At 40.5% G+C, this 25171-nt stretch overlaps 1 protein-coding gene and 1 non-coding gene across 2 annotated transcripts in view; one reads left to right on the forward strand and one right to left on the reverse strand.

Annotated features, from left to right (window-relative positions):
• Zcwpw2 (zinc finger CW-type and PWWP domain containing 2) overlaps nt 1–25171 on the forward strand; it is a 117844-nt gene that overhangs the window by 13232 nt on the left and 79441 nt on the right. The window lies entirely within an intron of this gene.
• On the reverse strand, nt 24819–24908 carry LOC123455671. The gene has a single exon (XR_006634055.1). It is a non-coding gene; the product is annotated as a small nucleolar RNA SNORD62 (small nucleolar RNA).

Here is a 25171-nt window from a genome sequence, read left to right on the forward strand (position 1 = left end):
CGGCAGATACGACACTGCTTAGCTTGCAAAATCACATGAACGCTGCTACATGGGGGACCTCGCCTTTCATATGTGCCCCTTTGCTGGTCATTTCATACTAAGCCATAGAACCCTGGAGTGTATTCTGGTTTCCTTTGTACCTTCTTTGCAACCTTTTCTGTAACTTTCTGAAGATATTGTTGACATGACTCAATTGAAAAAGATATTGTAAAGTCAACAGTTTTGTACCCTGTTGCAGTTTAAGCTTCAAAACAATGATTTTTTAAAGTAATTCTACTTTTTAGTTGTATTCATGAATACTGTCAATATATGTACTTCTGTTTCCTGGTTTACCAACTTAGAACAACAACTATTAATTGCATAATATGAACCAGTCAAGTTATAGTGCTCATAGCTTTTTACCTCCAGTGTTTTGACAGTTCAACCCAGCTTTTATATGTGCATTTTACATATCAAAATTATAAAAATTTGTTCTTTACAGAGGTAAGTAATCTACCCAGATAACAGTTTTGATTATAAATGCAATCGGGTAATTTATGACTCAAAAATATTTTTGATGTGCAGGTTATATATACTCATAACTGCTTTAAATCATGCACATTTTATTTAGTTCATACACAGACATTAACTTTTTATAGACATGATTTTTGTGTTGTCTCCTGTTTTTTTCTTTTTACTAAGTGGAAAAACTTATTCTTCATTATGTTGTAAGACCTTCCAGATTTTTCTGTAATCTTTATTGAGAGTGAGACACATTTTCTCTTAAACAAGTTACTTTTAGAATCCTCAGTTTAATTTGAACCATTTGTCTTCTTGACTTGCTCAATTGACATTTTGAAATTATTATTATGTTTTCATTTATCCTCTTGCATCACTTGTAGTACCAGCTCCTTGAAACTAGACACCTTGTTGTTTTCACTGATGGCTGTCTGCCCTGTGCATAGATACTTCATAAGTGACCAATATTTGTAGTGCAACTGGAGTGCTTTCTGCCTAGTATTTTGTAAAGACCTTGGATCTCTCTCTGTGTCATTTCTGTTACTCCATAGGGGTGGTGGTTTGATTCAGGTGTCTCCCATAAACTTAGGTGTTCTGAACAGTAGCTTCCCAGCTGATGGAGATTTGGGAATTAACACCTCCTGGAGGCAGTATATAGTTGGAGGCAGACTTTATGGGTATTATAGCCAGTTTCCCCTAGCTAGTGTTTGGCAAACACTCTTGTTGCTGTTGTCCACCTTATGTTGGCAGGGAGGTGATGTCCACCCTCTGCTCATGCTATTGTTTTCCCCTACCATCATGAGCTTATAAATCTAAGCCAAAATAAACCTTCCCCCCACCACAAGCTGCAACAATAGGTCTTCACTTCATAGGGAGTACATGGCTATTGGTTGGTTGTTTCTATTTTTTTTTTTTTTTGAGACAAGGTCTTGCTATATATGTAGCCTAGGCTGACCTGAAACTCGCTGTGTAGCCCAGACTGGCTTCCAGTTCATGTTCTCCTGATTCAGCTTCCTGAGTGTTGTGATGAGTGGAAGATTTTACTTTCAAACACAGAATGTCACAAGAATGGTGTCCATCTTCACTGTGGACACCTGTCCTGTGAGGAAGCTTAGTGTCCACCTCCACTGTGAACGCCTGTCCTGCGGTGAAACTTGGCGTCCACCTCCACTGTGGACTCCTGTCCTGTGAGGAAGCTTGGCGTCCACCTCCACTGTGGACTTCTGTCTTGTGAAGAACCTTGGCATCCACCTCCACTGTGGACTCCTGTCCTGTGAGGAAGCTTGGCGTCCACCTCCACTGTGGACTTCTGTCCTGTGGGGAAGCTTGGCATCCACCTCCACTGTGGACTTCTGTCCTGTGAGAAACCTTGGTGTCCACCTCCACTGTGGACTCCTGTCCTGTGAGGAAGCTTGGCGCCCACCTCCAATGTGGACTCCTGTCCTGTGAGGAAGCTTGGCGTCCACCTCCACTGTGGACTCCTGTCCTGTGAGGAAGCTTGGCGTCCACCTCCACTGTGGACTTCTGTCTTGTGAAGAACCTTGGCATCCACCTCCACTGTGGACTCCTGTCCTGTGAGGAAGCTTGGCGTCCACCTCCACTGTGGACTTCTGTCCTGTGGGGAAGCTTGGCGTCCACCTCCACTGTGGACTTCTGTCCTGTGAGAAACCTTGGTGTCCACCTCCACTGTGGACTCCTGTCCTGTGAGGAAGCTTGGCGCCCACCTCCAATGTGGACTCCTGTCCTGTGAGGAAGCTTGGCGTCCACCTCCACTGTGGACTCCTGTCCTGTGAGGAAGCTTGGCATCTGTTGCTGTCTGGTTCACACTGCTGGTAGAAACAACCAAACCAAGAGCAGCTTGTGGGAAAAAAGAGTTTATTTTGGCTTACAGGCTCGAGGGTGAATCTCCACGATGGCAGGGAAAACAATGGCATGAGCAGAGGATGGACATCACTCCCTGGACAACATAAGGTGGACTATAGCAACAGGAGAGTGTGCCCAACACTGGCAAGGGGAAACTGGCTATAATACCCATAAGCCTGCCCCCAACAATACACTCCCTTCAGGAGGTGTTAATTCCCAAATCTCCTTCAGCTAGGAACCTAGCATTCAAAACACCTATGTTTACTAAATGAAACCACCACATTACATCCCTGGCCCCCCTAAACTGATAACCATACATGATGTAAATGCCATGCATTCATCCAACTTTAAAAGTCCCCATAGTTTTTATCAAATCCAATGATGTTCATACATCCCCATAGTCCAAGATCTTTTAACTGAGCCATAATACCAAAAAATACTCAAAAAACTATAATGGCACAGAATAAATACACTGCAAAAAAAAATGGCATTAGGAATAGCAAAGAAATATTCAACAATACAAGATTTAAAACAACCAGGGCAAACATTAAGTCCAGCCATTCTAGTCAGTAACAAGTCGCCAAGTCTGATAATCCTACCAGCAACAAGTCTCTGGAGTCCCAGTTCCACCCCTTCAGCTAGGCTACTCAGAGTCCTGGAAAACTTCATCCAGGGCTGGAAGCTCTTATTGGCAGCCATCTCGTGGTCCCAGTATCTCCACTGCAACCCATGGTTCATCCTTATGGCCCTATGGATTCTCCATGCAGGCATCCAGCAAACCTGCTTCACACTGCCCATGGCCATTTCCAAAACACAAGACCATGTTGCAAACTCAATGACCCTCACTTTCCTGCATTTCTTATACTCCACAATACCAGGTAGGAAGAACAGGACACTCTTTGAGCACTCAGGCCCTGTAAAAGGAGTCTACATTTTTTCCTGTTGCCCCATTGCAGGTCAGCTGGCCCAATCTCAAAAGTTGTAATCTTTAGATTGCAGCTGAATAGGCAGTAGTTCACCCAAAGATTTCATTTTTTCTGTGGCATACCCCTCTGCTCATACCAGTTCATTTCTATACAAAGCAACCCTGCACAACTTCTCAGGACACAGGCATGGCAGCAAGCTTCTCACACAGACTGCTAGCCCAGTCTAAGCAAAGCTCTTTCTCACCCTAATAAGCCAAACCTCACAGGCCATAGTTCTTACTGCATTCAGGTCTTTCAACTGTGACCAGAATAGCCTATCAAGTTGTATTTACAGCATTTCAAGGCATGTTTTAGGCCAAGGTTTCAATTCCTTCTGCATTCCTCTTGAAAATCAGCTCCAAATGGTCAAAACCACACAGTCAGGTGTCTAGCAGCAACCCCACTCCTTGGTACCACTTTACTGTTGCAGTCTGGTTCTCATTGCTGGTATAAATCACCCAACCAAGAGCAGCCTGTGGGAAAAAAACAGGTTTATTTTAGGTTATAGGCTTGAGGGGGAGGCTTCATGATGGCAGGGGAAATGATGGCATGAGCAGAAAATGGACATCACCCATGGCCAACATAAGGTGGACAATAACAACAGCAGAGTATGCCAAACACTGGCAAGGGAAACTGGCTATAATACCCACAAGCCTGCCCCCCAGAATACACTGCCTTCAGAAGGCATTAATTCCCAAATCTCCTTTAGCTGGGAACCTGGCATTCCGAACACCTAAGTTTATGAGGGACACCTGAATCAAACCACCACAGCGTCCACCTCCACTGTGGACTCCTGTTCTGTGAGGAAGCCTCCTGGGTTCTACTGTATTTGGCAGAATGTGCACAACCCGTTTGTCTTAGGTTTATTAAAATCAGTTTTTAAATACAGGATTCCTAATTGGCATCACTGGATAATGTTTTTTTTCTTATAATTTTTTTAACAACTTCCATGATTATAAAAAATATCTCATGGTAATATCCTCCCTCCCCCCACTTTCCCCTTTGAAAATCCATTCTCCATCATATCCCCTCCCCGTCTCAATCAGTCGCTTTTATTTTGATGTCATGATCTTTTCCTCCTATTATGATGGTCTTGTGTAGGTCATGGATATTCAGTTCCATTTTGTGTCTGGGGGGAGTGGATAATGTTTTTATACTTTAATCATGGTTGGTTTAGAGACCTTTAGTATGACTGTTCCCAGAGGAAGAATTCTGGACACTATTATTCTCAGCTTGTCATGTTTACTTTATAAATTTAAATATAATACATTGAAGTCGTAGTTGTTAGTTTTTTTATCATACAGCTTAAAAACCACTTCAACTTCCATTTTCATATTCTTATCTAAAACTCTTTTTTCTAGAAGCAGGGGTAGTTATGTAGTCCCCCTTATCTGACCTCAGCCTCCTGCATACTAGGGTTAGTACAAGCTAGTGTGCACACCACTCATTCATTCTTAAATTCTTTTTTCTAAAATTTTTTTGTTTATTTTTATTTATTTATTTGATAGTGACAGAGAGAGAAAGAGGCAGATAGGGAGAGAAGAGAGAGAATGGGCGCGCCAGGGCCTCCAGCCACTGCAAACGAACTCCAGACCCGTGTGTCCCCTTGTGCATCTGTCTAACGTGGGTCCTGGGGAATCGAGCCTTGAACCGGGGTCCTTAGGCTTCACAGGCAAGCACTTAACCGCTAAGCCATCTCTCCAGCCCTCATTCTTAAGTTCTTTGGTGATAGTAGTGATAAATTCTTTTTCTTAATATATGTGTAATGATCCTTGAAAAAAATACATTATAGAGTTACTGACAGGAATCAAAGTAAGAAATTCATTATTCTTTACAAGAACCTTCATGACACTGTAGGTTAGGTGAACATCAAGTGTACAACTTCCATGACACTGTAGCTTAGGTGAACCTCAACTCTACAACTTCCATGACACTGTAGCTCAGATGAACCTCAACTGTACAACTTCCATGACACTGTTGCTCAGATGAATCTCAACTGTCAACTTCCATGACACTGTAGCTGAGGTGAATCTCAACTGTCAACTTCCATGACACTGTAGCTCAGGTGAACCTCAGCTGTACAACTTCCATGACACTGTAGCTCAGATGAACCTCAGCTGTACAACTTCCATGACATTGTAGCTCAGATGAACCTCAGCTGTACAACTTCCATGACACTGTAGCTCAGGTGAACCTCAGCTGTACAACTTCCATGACACTGTAGCTCAGGTGAACCTCAGCTGTACAACTTCCATGACACTGTAGCTCAGGTGAACCTCAGCTGTACAACTTCCATGACACTGTAGCTCAGGTGAACCTCAGCTGTACAACTTCCTTGACACTGTAGCTCAGATGAACCTCAGCTGTACAACTTCCATGACACTGTAGCTCAGATGAACCTCAGCTGTACAACTTCCATGACACTGTTGCTGAGGTGAATCTCAACTGTACAACTTCCATGACACTGTAGCTCAGGTGAACCTCAGCTGTACAACTTCCATGACACTGTAGCTCAGGTGAACCTCAGCTGTACAATTTCCATGACACTGTAGCTCAGGTGAACCTCAGCTGTACAACTTCCATGACACTGTAGCTCAGGTGAACCTCAGCTGTACAACTTCCATGACACTGTAGCTCAGGTGAACCTCAGCTGTACAACTTCCATGACACTGTAGCTCAGGTGAACCTCAGCTGTACAACTTCCATGACACTGTAGCTCAGGTGAACCTCAGCTGTACAACTTCCATGACACTGTAGCTCAGGTGAACCTCAACTGTACAACTTCCATGACACTGTAGCTCAGGTGAACCTCAGCTGTACAACTTCCTTGACACTGTAGCTCAGGTGAACCTCAGCTGTACAACTTCCATGACACTGTAGCTCAGGTGAACCTCAGCTGTACAACTTCCATGACACTGTAGCTCAGGTGAACCTCAGCTGTACAACTTCCATGACACTGTAGCTCAGGTGAACCTCAGCTGTACAACTTCCATGACACTGTAGCTCAGGTGAACCTCAGCTGTACAACTTCCTTGACACTGTAGCTCAGGTGAACCTCAGCTGTACAACTTCCATGACACTGTAGCTCAGGTGAACCTCAGCTGTACAACTTCCATGACACTGTAGCTCAGGTGAACCTCAGCTGTACAACTTCCATGACACTGTAGCTCAGGTGAACCTCAACTGTACAACTTCCATGACACTGTAGCTCAGGTGAACCTCAGCTGTACAACTTCCATGACACTGTAGCTCAGGTGAACCTCAGCTGTACAACTTCCATGACACTGTAGCTCAGGTGAACCTCAACTGTCAACTTCATGACACTGTAGCTTAGGTGAACATAAAGTGTACAACTTCCATGACACTGTAGGTTAGGTGAACCTGAACTGTACAACTTCCATGACACTGTAGGTTAGGTGAACCTGAACTGTACAACTTCCATGACACTGTACCTCAGGTAAACCTCAACTGTGCAACTTCCATGACACTGTAGCTTAGATGAACCTCAACTGTACAACTTCCATGACACTGTAGCTCAGATGAACCTCAGCTGTACAACTTCCATGACATTGTAGCTCAGATGAACCTCAGCTGTACAACTTCCATGACACTGTAGCTCAGGTGAACCTCAGCTGTACAACTTCCATGACACTGTAGCTCAGATGAACCTCAGCTGTACAAATTCCATGACACTGTAGCTCAGATGAACCTCAGCTGTACAACTTCCATGACACTGTAGCTCAGATGAACCTCAACTGTACAACTTCCATGACACTGTAGCTTAGATGAACATCAACTGTGCAACTTCCATGACACTGTAGCTGAGGTTAACCTCAACTGTATAACTTCCATGACACTGTAGCTCAGGTAAACCTCAACTGTGCAACTTCCATGACACTGTACCTCAGGTGAACCTGAACTGTACAACTCCATGACAGTGTGGCTTAGGTAAACCTCAACTGTGCAGCTTCCATGACACTGTAGCTTAGATAAACCTAAACTATGCAACTTCCATGATACTTTACATTAGGTAAACATAAATATCTTTTATCCATGAATAAATGTTGTTGATCTCAATATTGTGCAGATTTTGTTTAGGTGACAAGTCTCTGTGATGCAATAAATGGAACCACTGGGTGGGAGAGATTGCCTAGTGGTTAAGATGTTTGCATACAAAGCCTAAGTATCCCAGTTTGATTCCTCAGGACCCACATAAGCCAGATGCACAAGGTGGCATATGCATCTGGAGTTCATTTGCAGTGGCTGGTGGCCCTGGTGTGCCCATTCTCTCTTTCTCTGTCTTCCTCTCTCTCATAAATAAATAAATAAATTGTGGTGGTTTGATTCCGGTTTCCCCCATAAATTAGGTGTTTTGAGTGCTAGGGTGCCAACAGAGATTTGGGAATTAACACCTCTTGGAGGTGTGTATTTTGAGGGAGGCAGGCTTAAGGGTGTTATAGCCAGTTTCCTCTTGCCAGTGTTTGGCACATTCTCCTGTTCTTTTTGTCCACCTGATGTCGGTCAGGAGGTGGTGTCCATTCTCTGTTCATGCCATAGTTTCCCCCTGCCATCATGGAGCTTCCCCTTGAGTATGTAAGCCAAAATAAATTCTTTATTCCCTAAAGCTGCTCTTGGTTGGGTGATTTCTGCCAGCAGTGCAAACCTGACTGCAACAGTAACATTGGTACCAAAAGTAGTGTTGCTGCTAGACACTTGAATGTGTGGTTTTGGCCTTTTGAAGCTGATTTTCAAGAGGAATGTGGAAGGATTTGAAGCCTTGGCTTAAGAGATGTCTTGCAGTACTGTGAATACAGCTTGATGGAATATTCTGGTCAGAGTTTAAAGACCTGAATGCAGTAAGAATTGTGGACTGTGAGGTTTGGCTTATGAGGGCGAGAAAAAGCTTTGCTGCAGTAGCTAGATGCCCTGGCCTACCCATTTTCTCTCTATCTTTCTGCTTGCAAATAAACAAATAAAATATTTTTAAAAATAGTTTAAAACAAAAGAACAATAAGTGATAAAAAGTGATGTGCTGTCCCAAACATAAAGTAAAATTAACTGGTTGTGGTGGCACATACCTTTAGTTGCAGCACTCAGGAGGCAGAAGTAGGAAGCTAGCCAGAGACTACATAGTGAATTCCAGGTCAGATTGAGCTATAGAAAGATCCAACTATGAGTAGTTTAAAAACAACACCAGGAGCAACAACAACAACAACCCTCCCAAAAAAACTAAAATTTAAACTAAGAAGTGATGGTCAATCTCTAGATGTCAATTTGACAGCATTTATAATCACTACAACTCTTGAAACACATCTCTGGTCATGACTGTGATAGACTTTCTATATTAGGTTGAGGACCCATGGGCTGCTTTCTGAACTGAGTGAAAAGGAGAAAGTTAATGAGCATTTAGCAATTACCTTCCTACTTCCTCTATGTTGATTTGATGATGTGAGCCAGCTTCTAGCTCTTCCACACTTTCCCTACCATGACAAAATGTCCCCTTCAAAACTGTAAGCCCAAAATAAACCCTTTCCTTTCTAAAAAAAAAAAAAAAAAAAAAAAAAAAAAAAAAAAAAGCTTTGCTTTAGAATCAGTTTGTGTGAAAGGCTTGCTGTTATGGCCATGTACTGAGAATTTGTGCAGGGTTGCTTTGCATAGAAATGGGCTGGTGTGTGCAGAGGGTATGGCATAGAAAGAAATCTTTAGGTTGAAACTGCTGCCTGCTCAGCTGCAATTGAGAGATTACAACTATCGAGGTTTAGCCAGCTGACCTACATTGGGACAACAGAAAGAATGCAGTCCTTTGAAGGTGCTAGAATGCTGAAGGAGTCTCCTGTTCTTCAAAATCTGGTTTATTCCCCCCTGGATTAACAAATTGGCACCCTACCTGGTACTGTGGAGTACAAGAAAAGCAGGAAAGAGAGGGTCATTGAATGTGCAATGCAGTCTTGTGTTTTAGAAATGGCAGTGGGCAGTATGAAGCAAATTTGCTGGTTTGCCTGCATGGAGACCCAATGGAGCTGTGAGGATGAACCATGGGTTGCAGTGGAGACCCAGTGGAGATTCCGGGACCACGAGGTGGCTGCTAAGGAGAGCTGCTGGCCCTGGATGAAGTTTTTCAGGACTGTGAGTAGCCTAGTTAAAAGGGTGGAATTGGAACTCTAGAGATTTGTTGCTGGTTAGAATTATCATACTTGGAGACTTCTCACTGGTTAGAGTTGTTGGACTTGGAGCTACAGAGTTTGGTGTTTTCCCTGTTTGAATCATGTATTGCTTGAGTGTTTCTTTGCTATGCCCAATGCCATCTTTTGCAGTGTGAATGTTTATTCTGTGCCATTATGGGTTTTTTGGGGATTTTTTGACATTAACTGAGCCATAGGCTCAGTTGAAAGACCTTGGATTATGGGGGTGTTTAAACATCACTGTGATTCATAAAAATTAAGAGGACTTTTAATGTTGGATGGATACATTGTATTTTATATCATGCATGGTTATCAGTTTATGGGGGCCAGGGGTGGAATGTGGTGATTTGATTCAGGTGTCCCCAATAAATTTTGGTGTTCTGAGTGCTAGGTTCCCAGCTGATAGTGATTTAGGAATTAATGCCTCTTGGAGGTAGTATACTGTTGGGGCGTTATAGCCAGTTTCCCCTTGCTAGTGTTTGGCACACTCTCCTGTTCTTGTTGTCCACCTGATGTTGGCCAGGGGGTGGTGTCCACCCTCTTCTCATGCTGTCATTTTTCCCTGCTGTCATGGAGCTTCCCCTCAAGTCTGTAAGCGAAAATAAATCCTTTTCTCCCCAAAACTTCTCCTGGTAGGGTGATTTCTGCTAGCAATGCGAACCTGACTACAACATGAATAAATGTGACCACCAGTTCATGTCTCTGGAAAACAGTGTTCCAAAGCAGTCTCCGCATCCTTTGGCTCTTACATTTTTTCTATCCCCCTCTTTGATGTTCTCTGAGCCTTAGAAGTTGTGATAGCCATGTCTCAATGACTGTTGAGCATTTAATATTCACTTATTCTAATCATTTTGACAAGTCTTATATGTCCACAGTAGTCATCACCATCTACAGCATGATGATATTTAATACGCTGAAGAACTTAATTTTAATTACCTTTGTTGAATGTCTTATTTTAAGGCTGAACTTACTGAACAAATGAATTTTGGCAACCATCCAGTCCTGACCTAAAGCACATACATGGATCATTGAGAGTTTATAGATGACATTTAGCACAATTTATGGCATTTCTGTGGTGATTCTTGCCTCTTTTATTATTGTTTCACTTTTACACAGAAAAATTTTGGAGCAACACAATATAGTTATTTCAAGAGATATCAGCCTTTAAATATGCCAGTAAATTTTAAATCTTATTTCTTCATTGATTTTTTAAATCATATGCAATCTATCATGACTATCATTATTGGACAAGAAAAGGAAAATATTTTCTACGAATCTTAGAACTGTGCTGGAAGTTATCCAGCCTATATCTGCACAAACTAGTTTCTGAATAATAAATCAGAGCTTTGTACAGATAATAGGCTGCTAATTTTTTTATAGAATCATTATTATCTAAAGTTGACTTATATGCATAAATTTGTTAATTAGGTAAATGAATGAAGAGTGTATGTTAAATTTGCATCATAGAGGATATTAAGGATAAATGTACTTTAAAGATTAGAAGCAAACTAATTATTTAAGTTCAGTACTTGAGAAAAATCATGACAGACAAGATTTTTAAAGTGCTGTCATTCTGCATTAGTTTTTGCATATTGTAATTTTATCTAGTTACAAGCATAACTCAAAGAGTCTAAAATGGAAAGCATGGTGATGGGAAGTTGGCTCAATTGAGTAAGTGCTTGCTGCACAAGTATGAGGAAGTGAGCTCAGATCCCAGAACTCACGTAAAGCGGCCATGGTGATATATACACTCTGTAATCCCTATGCTAGGGAGACAGAAAGTGATATCCCAACAGCTTGCTGGCTACTGGTCTAGCTGAATTGTGGAGTTCTGGGTTCAGTGAGAGGCCCTGTCTTACAAATGATTGAGGAAGACACCCTACATTGACCTCTGGACTTCACATCTACATGTATGCACACTCACCCACACATATATACACATTTTCACACACATAGGTGAATATGTATACACATATGACATAGACATATAAAAACAGAGGTTCTGTCAGATGAGGATTAGATTCTTGAAATAGAACAAAACAATTATCAAAAAAAAAAAAAATAGCTGGGCGTGGTGGCGCACGCCTTTAATCCCAGCACTCGGGAGGCAGAGGTAGGAGGATCGCTGAGAGTTCGAGGCCACCCTGAGACTACATAGTGAATTCCAGGTCAGCCTGAGCCAAAGTGAGATCCTACCTCGAAAAAAAAGGAAAAAAAAAAACCAAACAATTAGCTTTCAGAATGTTACTGGAGTTTTTCCCTAAATATCAACAACTGGAAATAGATTTATCTGTTATATGTGTATGTGTGTTTACACAATCTTGTTTTTTTACAATAAATAATTTTTCCTTTAAAATTAATCATTAAGGCACAATTATACAAGGAAAATATATGTTATGTATCTAAATACATTACTGTACACTCACGTCCACAATATCAGAAAATACTTGAGCATCATTAATAACTTAGCAGTTAAAGGGTTTGCCTACGATGCCTAAGGATCCATGTAAGCCAGATGCACAAGGTGGCACATGCATCTGGAATTTGCAGTGGCTAGAGGCCCTAGCATGCCTATGTTCTATCTGCCCCTCCCCCTCAAATAAATAAATAAAATGTTTTAAAAAGGAAAAGAGGGCTGGAAAGATGGCTTAGTAATAAGATGTTTGCTTGCAAAGCCTAGGAACCCAGGCTCAACTCCCCAGAACGCACATAACGCAGACACACAAGGCGAGACGCGCTCACAAGGTGACACACGTGCACAAGGGGGCGCCCGCATCTGGAGTTCAGTTACAGTGGCTGCAGCTCCTGGCCTGCCAAGCTCTCTCACCTTAAAAAAAGAGAAATGATTAGGGCTGGCCATAGTGGCACACACCTTTAATCCCAGCACTAGGGAGGCAGAGGTAGGAGGATCACCGTGAGTTCAAGGCCATGAGACTACAGAGTGAATTCCAGGTCAGCCTGGGTTAGAGTAAGACCCTTACTCAAAAAAAAAAAAAAAAAAAAAGGAAAAAAAGAAAGAAAGAAAAATGATTAAGTGGATAAAGTTGAGAAAAATGAGGACATTTTTCCATAAGTAAAACTTAACAGAACATTTTGCACACTTGTAGCTCAAGTGGCATATTAAGAAGCTTCTTAGGAGGTAGTTTTCTGTTTGTGGGATGGTAAGAGGGCAGGGAAGAGATAATGTGCTTTATATTAGGCAAAAATTTCTGAATCTGTATGTTTTATATTGGATTCCTTCTCTACCATATATACGTGTATGGTTTTAACTTGTTCTGACCACAATACTTTTTGTTTCCAAACATGTTCATTTCTTTATATTTCTTCCACATTCATAGAAACAAATATTTTCCCCCATTTCCTTACACTGTACTTATTTTCCAGGATGGTGTTATCAGTATTCCATCCCCACAGTGAATCTGGCATTATTTATCATGGAATCAGTGACTTCCATGTTGAATTCCCTTACTCTAATTTCAGCTTCTCTGACTCATTGAAAGTCTAAGCATCATCTAGTGTAATCAGCCACTCCATCTCTCTGGGAGCACAAGAGCCACCAAGCTGAGTGGAATGCTGCAGCTGAAGTCAGTCATCAGAGCTGATTCATCTCTTTCCCTCATGCTGTACAGGCAACGAATTCTGTCTGCTAAAACATGCAGAGGCAAAGCACTATTTTCACAGCCATCTTTCCACTCAAACATAACTTCCCCAGACCCACCCTTCATACAGTCATATATTTTAAGAGGCAGTGGTTTTGAATGTAATGGTCCCATAGCCTCAGGTACTTGTGATTAACTTTCCTACTTAGTCCCCACCTAGCAGAGCAGTTGGGGAGTGGAGCCCTACTGAGGAAGTGTGTCATCAGGGGCAGACCTTGGGGTGGAATCCAGCCCTGCATGTCTGGAATGAGCTCGTGCTTGCTGGTGCTGGCTGCTTTCTCTGTGCTATGGATGTAGGATGAAGCGGGCCAGCTTCTTCCACCCTGATGAAGCTTCCTCCGGAAATTGTAAGTCTGAAATAAATGCTTTCCTCCAATAAGCTGCTTCAGGCCAGGACTTTGTCCCAGTAATGAGAAGGTACCTGCAACATATAACGGTGTACCTTGTTGAACTCCACCACTCACATATGTGTGATAATGCAGTGTGAAAGTTTTAAAAGGATAGCTCACACATTACCACAAAGTAAGCACACTTTGTATAATTACTACTCAGCAACCAAGTTTAAAAGGAACACACACTAAATGAGTGACAGAAAGCATTATTTTAAAACAGCTGAAGCTAATCTGTGGTGTTGGAAATGAGGACAATGGTGTAGAGATTTGAGGGGCGTCAGGGTACTTCTGTGGGGCTTATGGTCTAAGGTGTTTACCACTGTGACAGGTAGGTAAGGCGAGAAACCTTCTGTCATTCATTTAGTGTGTGCTCCTTTTAAACTTGGCTTCTGCCCCTCGATGTCATGTTGAAGGGTCCACCCAAGTTTCATGTCATGATAGTTCATCTTATTGTTAGTTCATTATATAAACATACACATCTTGTTTTTTGGTTTATAGATACTTATGTTTTGGACTATGAATGCTCTTGTTTGTATCTATTGAGGTGGGTGGAATTTTCGGGGAGGATGGAAGAAAAAGGATATTTATTGAGAAAAGAGTGGAAAAGCCCCAAAATATCAGAGCAAGTATGCTTAGAATTTTGGTCAGCAACCAAAGAACAGAAAGAAAGGGACAGAAAGAGAAAGTTCTGCTTTTTGAGTAGAAATCAGGAAAGCAGGCAGACTTTGCAGTGAGTCCATGAGCAGCTGTCAGAATTTTTTTTACATAGATTTTGATGTGAGTGTGTTCAAATTTAGTAGATTATAAAAAGTGCGTTTACTTAGATAAGCTAGTCGGCAACTCAGCATTTTGTGTAAGAGAATGCCAGTTTATAGTTTCAGTTTGCCAAATTTTAACATTACCAGTCTTTCTAATGTTGCTTTGTTGGCAAATGTTTATAGTGGCATTTCACTGTGGTTTTACCTGGCATTTTCTTTATAGCTCTTAGGTTTAAGTGCTTTTCCATATTTATTGGCCATTTGTATCTCTTCTTGTGAAGTTCCTGCTTAAGTCTCTTGGGTTACTTATTTCTTTTTTTGAATTCTCAGATTTTTTCCCCTGATAGTAAGTGGTAAATACTCATATGGGTGTGTTGATAAGAGGCAGATCTTTCTTCCTTCACTTTCTGCTTGCCACCCCAGCCACATTTTGGTCCTTCAAATAGGCTGCATTCCCCCTCCTCAAACAAATTTTCATGAACATCTACATTTTTCATCTTCCATTCCAATTTCCCCATGGAAGTCTTCCTTCTCCATCCATGTATCGTGAGAGGACCTGTCTGTACTCCTTGCGCCCAGGGCAGGTCTATGACCATGCCTGAGAGCTGTCCTCTAACCCACTGGCTCCAGTCAGGGATGCTGCGTTAGGCATATGCTTATGTGAAGTGAGTTCAGCAGCTTGGATTTTTGTTGCACACCTGAATAAGAGATACTTGCTTTTACTTATTACTTCCATCTGTTATTTGAAACCAAGACTGAGCCTAGTGCAGGAGGTAGCAGGGCAGAGACTAAGTGAAACAAATCGTAAACAAAACTACTGGAAATCATGTAGTATTGAGGTTAGGTATACCTCATGAAAGGCTTACCACCCATGTTTGATATGTAGACTAACCTAAGTGCAGGAGGCAGTAGAAGAGAGACTATGAGAAACAAATTCACTGGAAATCATTCCCTACTAAGGTTAGGTGTGCCTTATGTAAACCTTACTACCTATGTTTGATATCTAGGCTTACAGGTTTTTTTTTCTTTTTTGTTTTAGTAAGGGGTGGTGGTGCACACACTATAATTCCAGCTACTTGGGAGGCTGAGGCAGGAGGATTGCTTGAGTTCAGGAGTTCTGGGCTATAGTCTGATATGTCGATGGGTAAACACATTAAGTTTGGCACCAATATTATGACCTCCAGGAAGTGGAGAACTACCAACTTGACTAAACTGGCCCAGGTTGGAAGTGGAGCAGGTCTTTTGTTTTAAATTTTAATTAAAAACATCTTTGGGGGCTGGAGAGATGGCTCAGTGGTTCAAGTGTCTGTTTGCAAAGTGTGATGGCCAGGGTTTGCTTCCCCAGTACCCACATAAAGCCAAATGCACAGAGTGGCACATGCATCTGGATGGAGTTCATTTGCAGTGGCAAGAGGCTCTGGCTCATGCATACTCACTCTCTGTCTTATTCTCTGTCTTTTTTTCTCTCTCTCCCTCTCAAATAATAAATAAAAATATTTTTAAAATGAAAAAATGTTCTGGGGCAGTTGTGCTTATGCGTGCCTGTAATCAGCACTTGAGATGTAGAGGCAGGAAGATCAGGAGATTGACACCCTTGGTTACCTGAGTTCAAGGCCAGCTTGCATTATGTGATATCCCATTTCTGGGAAAAATTTTTTTTTGGATTAGCCTTATTGACTTAGATTATCTTGTACCTGCAAAAAGGAATCCTAGATGATACAGTGTAGCTGCAACTATAAACATAATCTTACTGCTTTTGGTCATATAACTTATTTGAATATGTCAATACAAATTAACAAATTATCAAAAGCACATTAATTTACATATTAAGATGACAACTTTTCATCTTAAAAATATTCTCATTATTGTAAGTGCCCAGATCCCATGCATTTATATGACAATACAACATTTTAACCATGTTTCTATTTAATAGGTGACATTCATTTGACAATAGAAATGAAAACTGCATGATTTCATCTTATATATGTGTTCTGTTGGCCTTTATGAAGGTTTTTCCTCAGTAAAGAGGGCATTTGACTTGTTTTTAAAGGACTATTTTTCTTCTCCACTTGATATATAAAGCAGTGTTCCACTAGAAGAAAAGAGGTATGCTGAATGAGTTAGTTGAGGTAGGCTGCTTTGCTCAGGCCTTTCCCCCTTGTGTGCACTGTACTAAGTACTGGGTTACATAAAACAATTTCCTGGAAGTATATATTGTACATCAGTATGCCTTTAACCATACCACTCTGAGCACAATTGATCTCATCTATTCAGGTCTTTTGAACATTGACTTATTACATGATTAGACCCTGAATGTTAGAGCTCTGAAATTTTAAAATTCTTATTTATATTCTCTTCTATTTGAGTCCTAAACAAAGCACTGTTGTTCCCAATTTTCTAAAGGTTCAGGAAAAAAATCACCACTTTAGACATTTATAATGAAGAAAGAATATTTTAGCCTGCCATATAAAAATGTGAATTCATGTTTTCTTTTAAAATTTTCTTATTTTTTTTGAGAGAGAGAAAGAGGGTGAGAGAGAGAGAATGGGCACATCAGGGCCTTCAGCCACTGTGAACAAACTGCAGATGTATGTGTCCCCCTGTGCACATGAACCACATTATGTACTTGTATTATTGTGTGCATGGCTACATGGGACCTGGAGATTCAAACAAGAGTTCTTAGGCTTTGTAGGCAAGTGCCTTGATCACTAAGCTATCTCTCCAGGCCAAAATTTGTTTTTTAAAATTGGATGGAATAAAAAATAAGAACTTTTTATTATACACACCATCTATATTTTTCAAGTTTTTGAGACATAATCTCTCACTTTGTCTTAGGCTCACTCAGTGTGTAGCCCAGGTTGACCTCAAGCATCCATAGTGACCCACTTGCCTCAGCCTCCCAAGTTCTGGGGTTATAGATATGAGCCACCATGCCCAGCTTGTAGCCTATAATTTTATTGTTGTTTATCTAAACTTAAAACTCTATAGTTTTTCCTTTTGGAAAAAAAATTGGCTATATACCATACCATCATATATATATACAGACCATTTAGTAAATTGAGTGGATTGTCCCACAGTGTTTGAGGAATATTATGTATGAGTCCTTACAGGAATTAGTGTCCTAATAAAAGAAAAAGATGTCAGAAATACCATTCTCACTCCTACACATACTAAGAAACTTCCACATGAGAAATTAATAAGAAAACATTTTGTCTCCCAGTCAATAACACTCAACATAAAGCTAGTGTACAGAAATGGAAAAAATAGATTTCCAATGATTAAGTCACTTGCTCTATGATAGGCTTGTATAGCAGCCATTTTAGGCCAGTACATTGATCAACTCTGTTGCTCTCTATATCTGTGTTTATGTTTTTCCTGGTCATCTATTTATCTTACAGTTTGTTGCTCTTTTAGTTTGGGGTGCATCTGGTGAATTTAACTGAATTTTCTTAACTGAATTTTTCATTTCATTAACTTGACTTTTGGTTTGGCTATTTCAACAACCAGTCAATTGATACACATACACACACACACACACACACACACACACACACACACACACACACACACGTATGATGTTTTAATGGTCAGATGTTAAATTTATATGATGGTAAGTTGATTCACTTTTATTGAGAATTTTCGTACATGTAAATACTGTCATTGGCTCATAATCCCCTCCAGTTATCTTCTTTTTCTCTCTCCTCCACTCCAATTCCACTGAGCCTCTTCTTTTTCTTTTTTCTTTTCTTTTCTTTAATTAAGAACATACTTTATATGGATACACCATGTGTTGGTACTATTTTCTCCCACTTCCTTGCACCCATTCCGCAGGGGGCCCTACTCAGTGGGGTTGCTGGTATTCCCCATGGGGTTGTGGGTTATGCATTGTAGGAGCAACAGTCAGTTATTGGGGTGAGACAGTGCCTGTGGGCATGACATCCCAACCTGTGGTTTTTACAATCTTTCTGCCCTCCTTCAAAATCCCCTGAACCTTGGTGGGTGTGTTTTAAGTGCATTTCAGTGATGAGCTCTTAGGAACCTCTGCATTTCTGCTTTGGTAGGTATTGAGTATCTTCAGTGTCTGTCTCCTTCACCCTGGCACTGACTGTCAGGCTCACCGTGGAGGCAGCACTCTTTCTCATCTCCCTACTTCCTCTGTGGCTTCAGCTGGGCCTTGATTGAGAAGCAAGGGGTGTTTTATTTCCTTGTGTCTTGCTACTTTCTGAGAAAGAAAAATAAGTTCTCCAATAGAGTTAAGTCAGCATAGGATAAATTGGATAAGCATTATTAATTTAGGCAATTTGATGAATGTTTCCCCCCTTTTAGCCAAAAACTAGTGGGAGCTTGACTTTAGAGAGCATAATCTTTGTCTCCATAGAATTCAGACCTGCTTCCCAGTTCTAGATATGGGTTCCTTTTCATGGTTCTTTTAGCCAATCAAAAAGCCACTGGTTACCCCTAAGGCTGCGGGCCACCACTGCACTGGTGTGTACTTCTTGTCAGGCTGGTTTACACCATTGTTGGCCACTTTCCCTTCAGTATTAGTAGACATTACATTTGTGTGTGTGTTCATAGTGTGCATGGGTGGAGGTTCAGGTGTTGGTCTTTACCTTTCACCTTGTTTTGAGACAGAGCACCTCATTCACAACTGTCTACCAGGCCAGTTGGCCTGAGGACTCCCAAAGGGATTCTCCTGTCTCCTTTCTTTTCACCTTAGTTACCATAGGATTACAAATGCTCACCTTGCATTATGTGGGTTCTGGGGATCTGAAATCAGGTACTTACTCTTGTGTGGAAAGTGCTTTATCCCTAAGCAATCCCCCCAGTTGCTAGCCATTACACTTTTAACAAAGCCCTGCTATTTTTCTACTGTCTCTAATGTACTATGAAATGTTAACTAAGAACATTAAGTTTATCTTATTAATTTTGTTAAGTTGTCATTGGCAATAAAGCCACAAATGAAAAATATTACAATCCTGTTAATGCTTTTCAGTTGGCATTATGTGTACATTGTATTTTTAAAATGAAGGCTTGACTGAAGACACATTTAATGTTCAGAATTGCAGTCTTATAATCCCCGGTTATGGATGAGATATCATCTAGAAAGCAAAGTGATGAAAGCTCAGGGAAAGATGAGTGGACTATTATATGCTTCTAATCCCAGTAGTCAGATGAATGAGGGTAAAGTATCTTTATTTCTGGGCTGAGTTACATAGAGAGAACCTATTGAGAAACAGAAACTGTTGCCTAGGGAGATGGCTCAGTAGCTAAAGTGCTTACCACATGAGCATGAAGTCCTAAGTTTGGGTTCCCAAAACCTACATAAAATTCTGGGTTCTAGGGAAGTGGAGGCAGGTGGATCCCCACAACATGCTCATTAACTAACCAAATTCATGAGCTCTAGGTTCAGCGAGAGAAGCCCTGTCTCAGAGAATAAGGTGGAAGTGACTGAGATGTGCACCTGATATCCACCTCTGGCTTTCACAAGCATATGTATACATGTTCATGAGCACATATACGTGTATGTATGCCTACATACATGAGCATGCACACCACAAACACACATACACACACCATAAATTAAAACAAATGCTGAAATAGCTCAACTCTGAAGAGTTGACATAGATACTATTGTTTCTGTGAAATTCAGAAGAGTTACATCATCTGCGAGAGCCTGTCACTGAAATGGATATGCTTCCTTGACAACAGTGTTGGAGAACAAAAGAGTAATGACACTTTTTTTTGTTTGAAGGAACAATCGTTATTTTTTTCCATTCACACACAAATAATGAAAACAATTTTTATTATAAGTAGCCATTTATCTTCATTCCTACTCCGTATGTATTTATTCATACTGTCTCATTAAATTCTGATGTTTTTCAGAATTCCTTGGATGTGTTGTAATTTTACCATCTGGGATACATCAGTCACAAAATACATGTACATTTTAATAAAAATTGAGGCTTCACAACATTTCATTGGCTATACTCCATCTTAAATATCTTTGTTCTATTCAGCAATTGTACTGTATAATATTTCAGCTCAAGAAAATTGTATCTTCTGACTTTTTAAACCTGCTACAACACTTTAAAATAATGCTCATGGTATACAGAACTTAGAGAATTTTTTAAAAATCCACATGGATTTATTTAGCTCATGAATTTCAATTGAAAGCTATAAATAGCTATAATATACAGAATTAAGTTGTTTAGACTGGTTTATCAGAGTCCTGCAGGTTTTGATGGATTTTAATAAATTCAGTTCAGCTAATAGTGCCTGTTATAAATAAAAAAATAGTTCACTAATCCCATATCCATCTGTTGGAATTTTTAGCCAGTTCCAGACATTGCACTGAAACTTAGAATAAAAGCATTGAAGTCCTGCATGTAAGACACTATTTAGGTATTTCAGGGTCATATGCAGAAAACAATATTTCTATTAACCTCGTTGGTGCCAGAGATATAACATCTCTGCTCTCAAAAGTACTCATAGTCCAGTGGTGTGAGATCAGCAATACACATTACTTCAGTCTAGAGCAGAATATAAACATCAGCAGAAAAAGGAGACAGAAGTTGTTGTTGGTTAGAATCTCTGCTCCCTTCTAAGGTCTATATCCATAGGAGACATTACCAACTCTTTGCCAGTATCCTTTGAGAACATTCTCATGTGCATCTCACTTCTACAGCATCATCTCTCCTGTTCTCATGAGGGTCTGGTCACTTTTTATATGTACTTTTAAGTAGCTGTCTTCGTAGGTGATTGCTTTGCTTCTAATTTCTCTGCAGCTTTTAGTCTAACATGCTCTAGAGCTATATTTCTGGAGTATAACCCTGAATGTGAGACACTAGAAATTTGGAGTGCTATAGCAAATTACTATACACTTGGGTAGCTTAAACCACATTAATTTCTTACAGTTCTGGAGCCTGGGAAGTGTAAGGTCAAGGTGGCAGTAAACTCCATGTCTGTGAGGGCTTATTGCCTAGGTTTTACATGGCTATCATCTCTTTGGGTTCTCAACTCCTTGGCTTCCAGTGGGAAAGAGTATGCATGCTGTCTGCTGTCTCTTTTTTAAGGTCACTGATTCTATCACAAGGGCTCCACCCTTGTGGTAACTAGCTTCAAAGACCTCATCTCTCAATATAATCATATTAGGATTCATGTCTTAACAGACAAATGTAGAGATGCCAATCAGCACCTGCCAGTCAATAGCTGAGCACATTAAAATAGCAATATTTTGTGTCATTTGATATACCTTGGACAAAAAGAAAAACTGCTCAATTAGGCTGTGGACTATGATATACTTTATATTATTATTTTATGTTCATATGAAATAGTTTTTGAGGGGCTGAGGAAATAGCTCAATGGTTAAAGGCATTTGTTTGAAAAGCCTGCTGGCCCAGGTTTGACTCCCCAGTACCCATGTAAAGCCAGATGCACAAAGTGGAATTTGCTTACAATGGCAAGAGGCTTTTGTGTACCCATATACATTCTCTCTCTTTCTTGCACTCTCTCCCTCTCCCCTTATATCTCTCAAGTAAACAAAATATTAAAAAGATAAATGAAATTTTTGAACTCATTTAGATTTATAATCTTATCATATCTCTCTAATGGAATGAAAAAAATATTTAGAATGCTTAAAATAATATTTAAAACTTAAAAATATTTTTTTCCAAATCACTCTCCCACTCAAGACTCTTTGATAATCATTTTCTATCATGTGTTATGGGGTAATATTATATAAATGACTTATCCTCAAAAGTTCATATGTTGAAGTCTTCATTCCCCAAGTGAGGGTATTGGGAAGGAGGGTCATTAAGTGGTACTAGGCCAAAGGGCACAGTGCTCATTAGTGAGACTCATGCTCCTCTGCTACGTGAGGACACAAGAAAACCATAGCTCTCTATAAACAAGTCATTTATTCTGCTAATACCTTCATCTTGGACTTGCAGAAACAAAAGAACTACATCTCTGTAGTTATAAGCCACAGAATATATGGTATTTGTTATAGTAGTCCAATCAGGCAAAGACAGGAAATTGGTACCAAGAAGTGAGGGAGATGCTATTAGAAATACTTTTAGGGCTGAAGAGATGGGTTAGTGGTTAAGTGCTTGCTTGATCTGGGTTCGAGGCTCAATTCCCCAGGACCCATGTTAACCAGATGCACAAGGTGGCTCATGCATCTGGAGTTTGTTTGCAGGGGCTGGAGGCCCTGGCATGTCCATTCTCTCTCTCCCTCTCTCTCTCTCTCTCTGCCTCTTTCTCTCTGTCTGTTGCTTTCAAATAAACAAATAAAAATTAAAATATACTTTTAAATGCAGAAACAAGTTAGAACTGTGTAATGGGTAAAGTCTGAAAGAACTTTGAGGGGTCTACTAGGAAAGCCTGTAGTGCTGAGAACAGACTGTTAACGATGACTCTGGTGAGGGCCCAGAAGTAAAGAGCTGTAAAGAAAGCCTCAGTCTGCCAAGAGAATGCTTAAGTGAGGCGCAGGAGAACTCCAGTGGAAATATGGACCTAAGCCATTCTGATGAGGTTTTAGGAGGAAATGCTCTAGTGTTTGGTAGGATGCAGAGCTTGTAAGAAATGAAGTGGAGTATTGGGCTGAAGAAATAGTTTAAGTTGTGGCTTCCTCCTTAAAGTAACATTAAGAGTAAAAATGGGAGAAATTATTTAAAGATGGAATATAGCACAGCATAGAACTTAGAAATTTCCTAGCCCATTTGTGTTTAAAGAATGAGAAATCACAGGCTGGAGAGATGGCTCAGCAGTTAAAGTGCTCACCTGCAAAGGCTAATAACCTGAGTTCAGTTCTTCAATACCCACATAAAGCCATATGCACAAAGTGGCACGTACATTGGGAGTTCATTTGCAGCTACTAGAGGCCCTGGCATGCTCATTCTCTCCCTCTCTATTCTTTCTCTCACTCTGATGGAAAATATTAAAAATAATGAGAAATCAGATTCACGTATTTGAGAGAGAACCCAAATAGTATGGCTAAGCAGCCAGCTAATAAAGAAATTGGCCAGCCATCCAAAGAGAAGCCAAGATCTAATGTGTCTACTTTCCCCCCTCTTTTTTAAAAGTTATTTATTTATTTTGAGAGAGGGAGACAGAGAAAGGCAGATACAGAGAATGGGCGCACTTTCAGGGCTTCTAACCACTGCAAATGAAATCCAGATGCATGTGCCCCATGTGCATCTGGCTTATGTGGGTCCTGGGGAATTGAACTGGAATCCTTAAGCCTCACAGGCATGTGACTTAACCACTAAGCAATCTCTCCAGCCCCTAATGTGTATACTTTTTAATGAGTTTACGCATTAACTTATCAAAATTCTTTATATGAAATGATGATATCACGACTATGGAATACTGCCCATTGTCATTATAATGTCAAAATGTAGAAATTGGTGCCTTGGAAACTGAAATAAGTTACCTGATTTTTGTGGTACTTGGTCAATGGCTTCTCAGACTACAAAATAATTGTAATCAGGTCCTCTGGTTTCCCCAGCCTTCCTCCCTTCTGCTGCTTCTCTTGAGGAGTGCTCCCTGTGTCTGGCCACCTGGTCTGTGCATGTGCTCGACGCCCTGTGTGTGCAGTCTGTTCTTCCTCCACACTCGCTTCCTTCCCCACCCATGAGAGTGGCCTCTTGTCCTCTCAGATCCACTCAGGTATAGCTGCTCCATGCACCTTCACCCGTCCTTATTTTCCCAAGCAGAATTGTTTGCTCATTTGTCTTCTAAGTCTTGGCCTTTTCTCACTCTTCACCCTGTATCACATGTTTACTGATTACCATCTTGGTGTTATTCCTCTGTAGCCTCAAAAACAGTGGTTGTGGGGCTGCAGAGGTGGCTTAGCAGTGGAAGTGCTCCTGCGAGGCCTACGGACCCAGGTTCATTTCTCAGTTCCCATGTAAGCCAGAGACACATGGTGGTGTGTTTCATCTAGAGTTCATTTGCAGTGGCTAGAGGCCCTGGCAACCCATTCTCTCTTTCTCTCCCTCTCTTTAACAAATAAGTTAAAATTAAAAGTAGTTGTATTGTGTTTCTTCTTTGTGCAGTTATCGCATAACTGTCCTTATTCAACACAAATTCAGTATATGTCTGAATTTATTCAAAGCAAATTTATTTACTTAAGATTATGGAGTTTGTTATGTGCAGCACACTGTGCTAGGAGCTTCTAACTGAGTAATAGGCAATGCCATACTATCTTCAGATGTGGGATCAGAGATTTAGTGCTTACTAAAAAGTGGAAGAGCTATCTGACAGAAAATTATGCCCATATGATTCATAATCATTGCTGTGAATGAAAGTAATAAAAGACCCAAAGTTTGAATAGCCATTCAGTGTTTTTTATATTCAAGCTGACTCCCCCCTCCCCCTAGTTTATCTAGTTCAGTATGTTAGAACAGAAGTCAAGTGAAGCAGATGTGGTTAGCGTAGTATCACATTTCTTGAGGTCTACTAAGTATGGGCCATTTAGCACACTGGAGACCACACTCTGTCCCCTTGTCATGTGCATATTCTGAGTGTGGCAGTGATGTGAGTCCACAGTGGAAGGTCAGAAGGATCTGTTGGAACCACGTCACTGAGAGTGGCAGTAATTTTGAAAATAGGTAAAGTGTTGGAGAAAAGGTGACAGAGACAATGAGAATCTATTTTGAAAAGAACTAAGCATATTATACTCTAGTATTATGAATTCTATTAGTGTATCAACTCTGAGTTATCAAAAGGTTTAGGTTAGATGCAATTGGCAAGATCACTGAGTAATAATGTCATTTTATTAGTGTTAATTTATCTTCTCAGTATTATCCACTGTGGGACTGAAGTTCCTAAGAAAATCTGGAAACTTTATCT

This window comes from Jaculus jaculus, chromosome 17 (genome assembly GCF_020740685.1).
Source record: "Jaculus jaculus isolate mJacJac1 chromosome 17, mJacJac1.mat.Y.cur, whole genome shotgun sequence".
NCBI classification, from domain to species: domain Eukaryota; kingdom Metazoa; phylum Chordata; class Mammalia; order Rodentia; family Dipodidae; genus Jaculus; species Jaculus jaculus.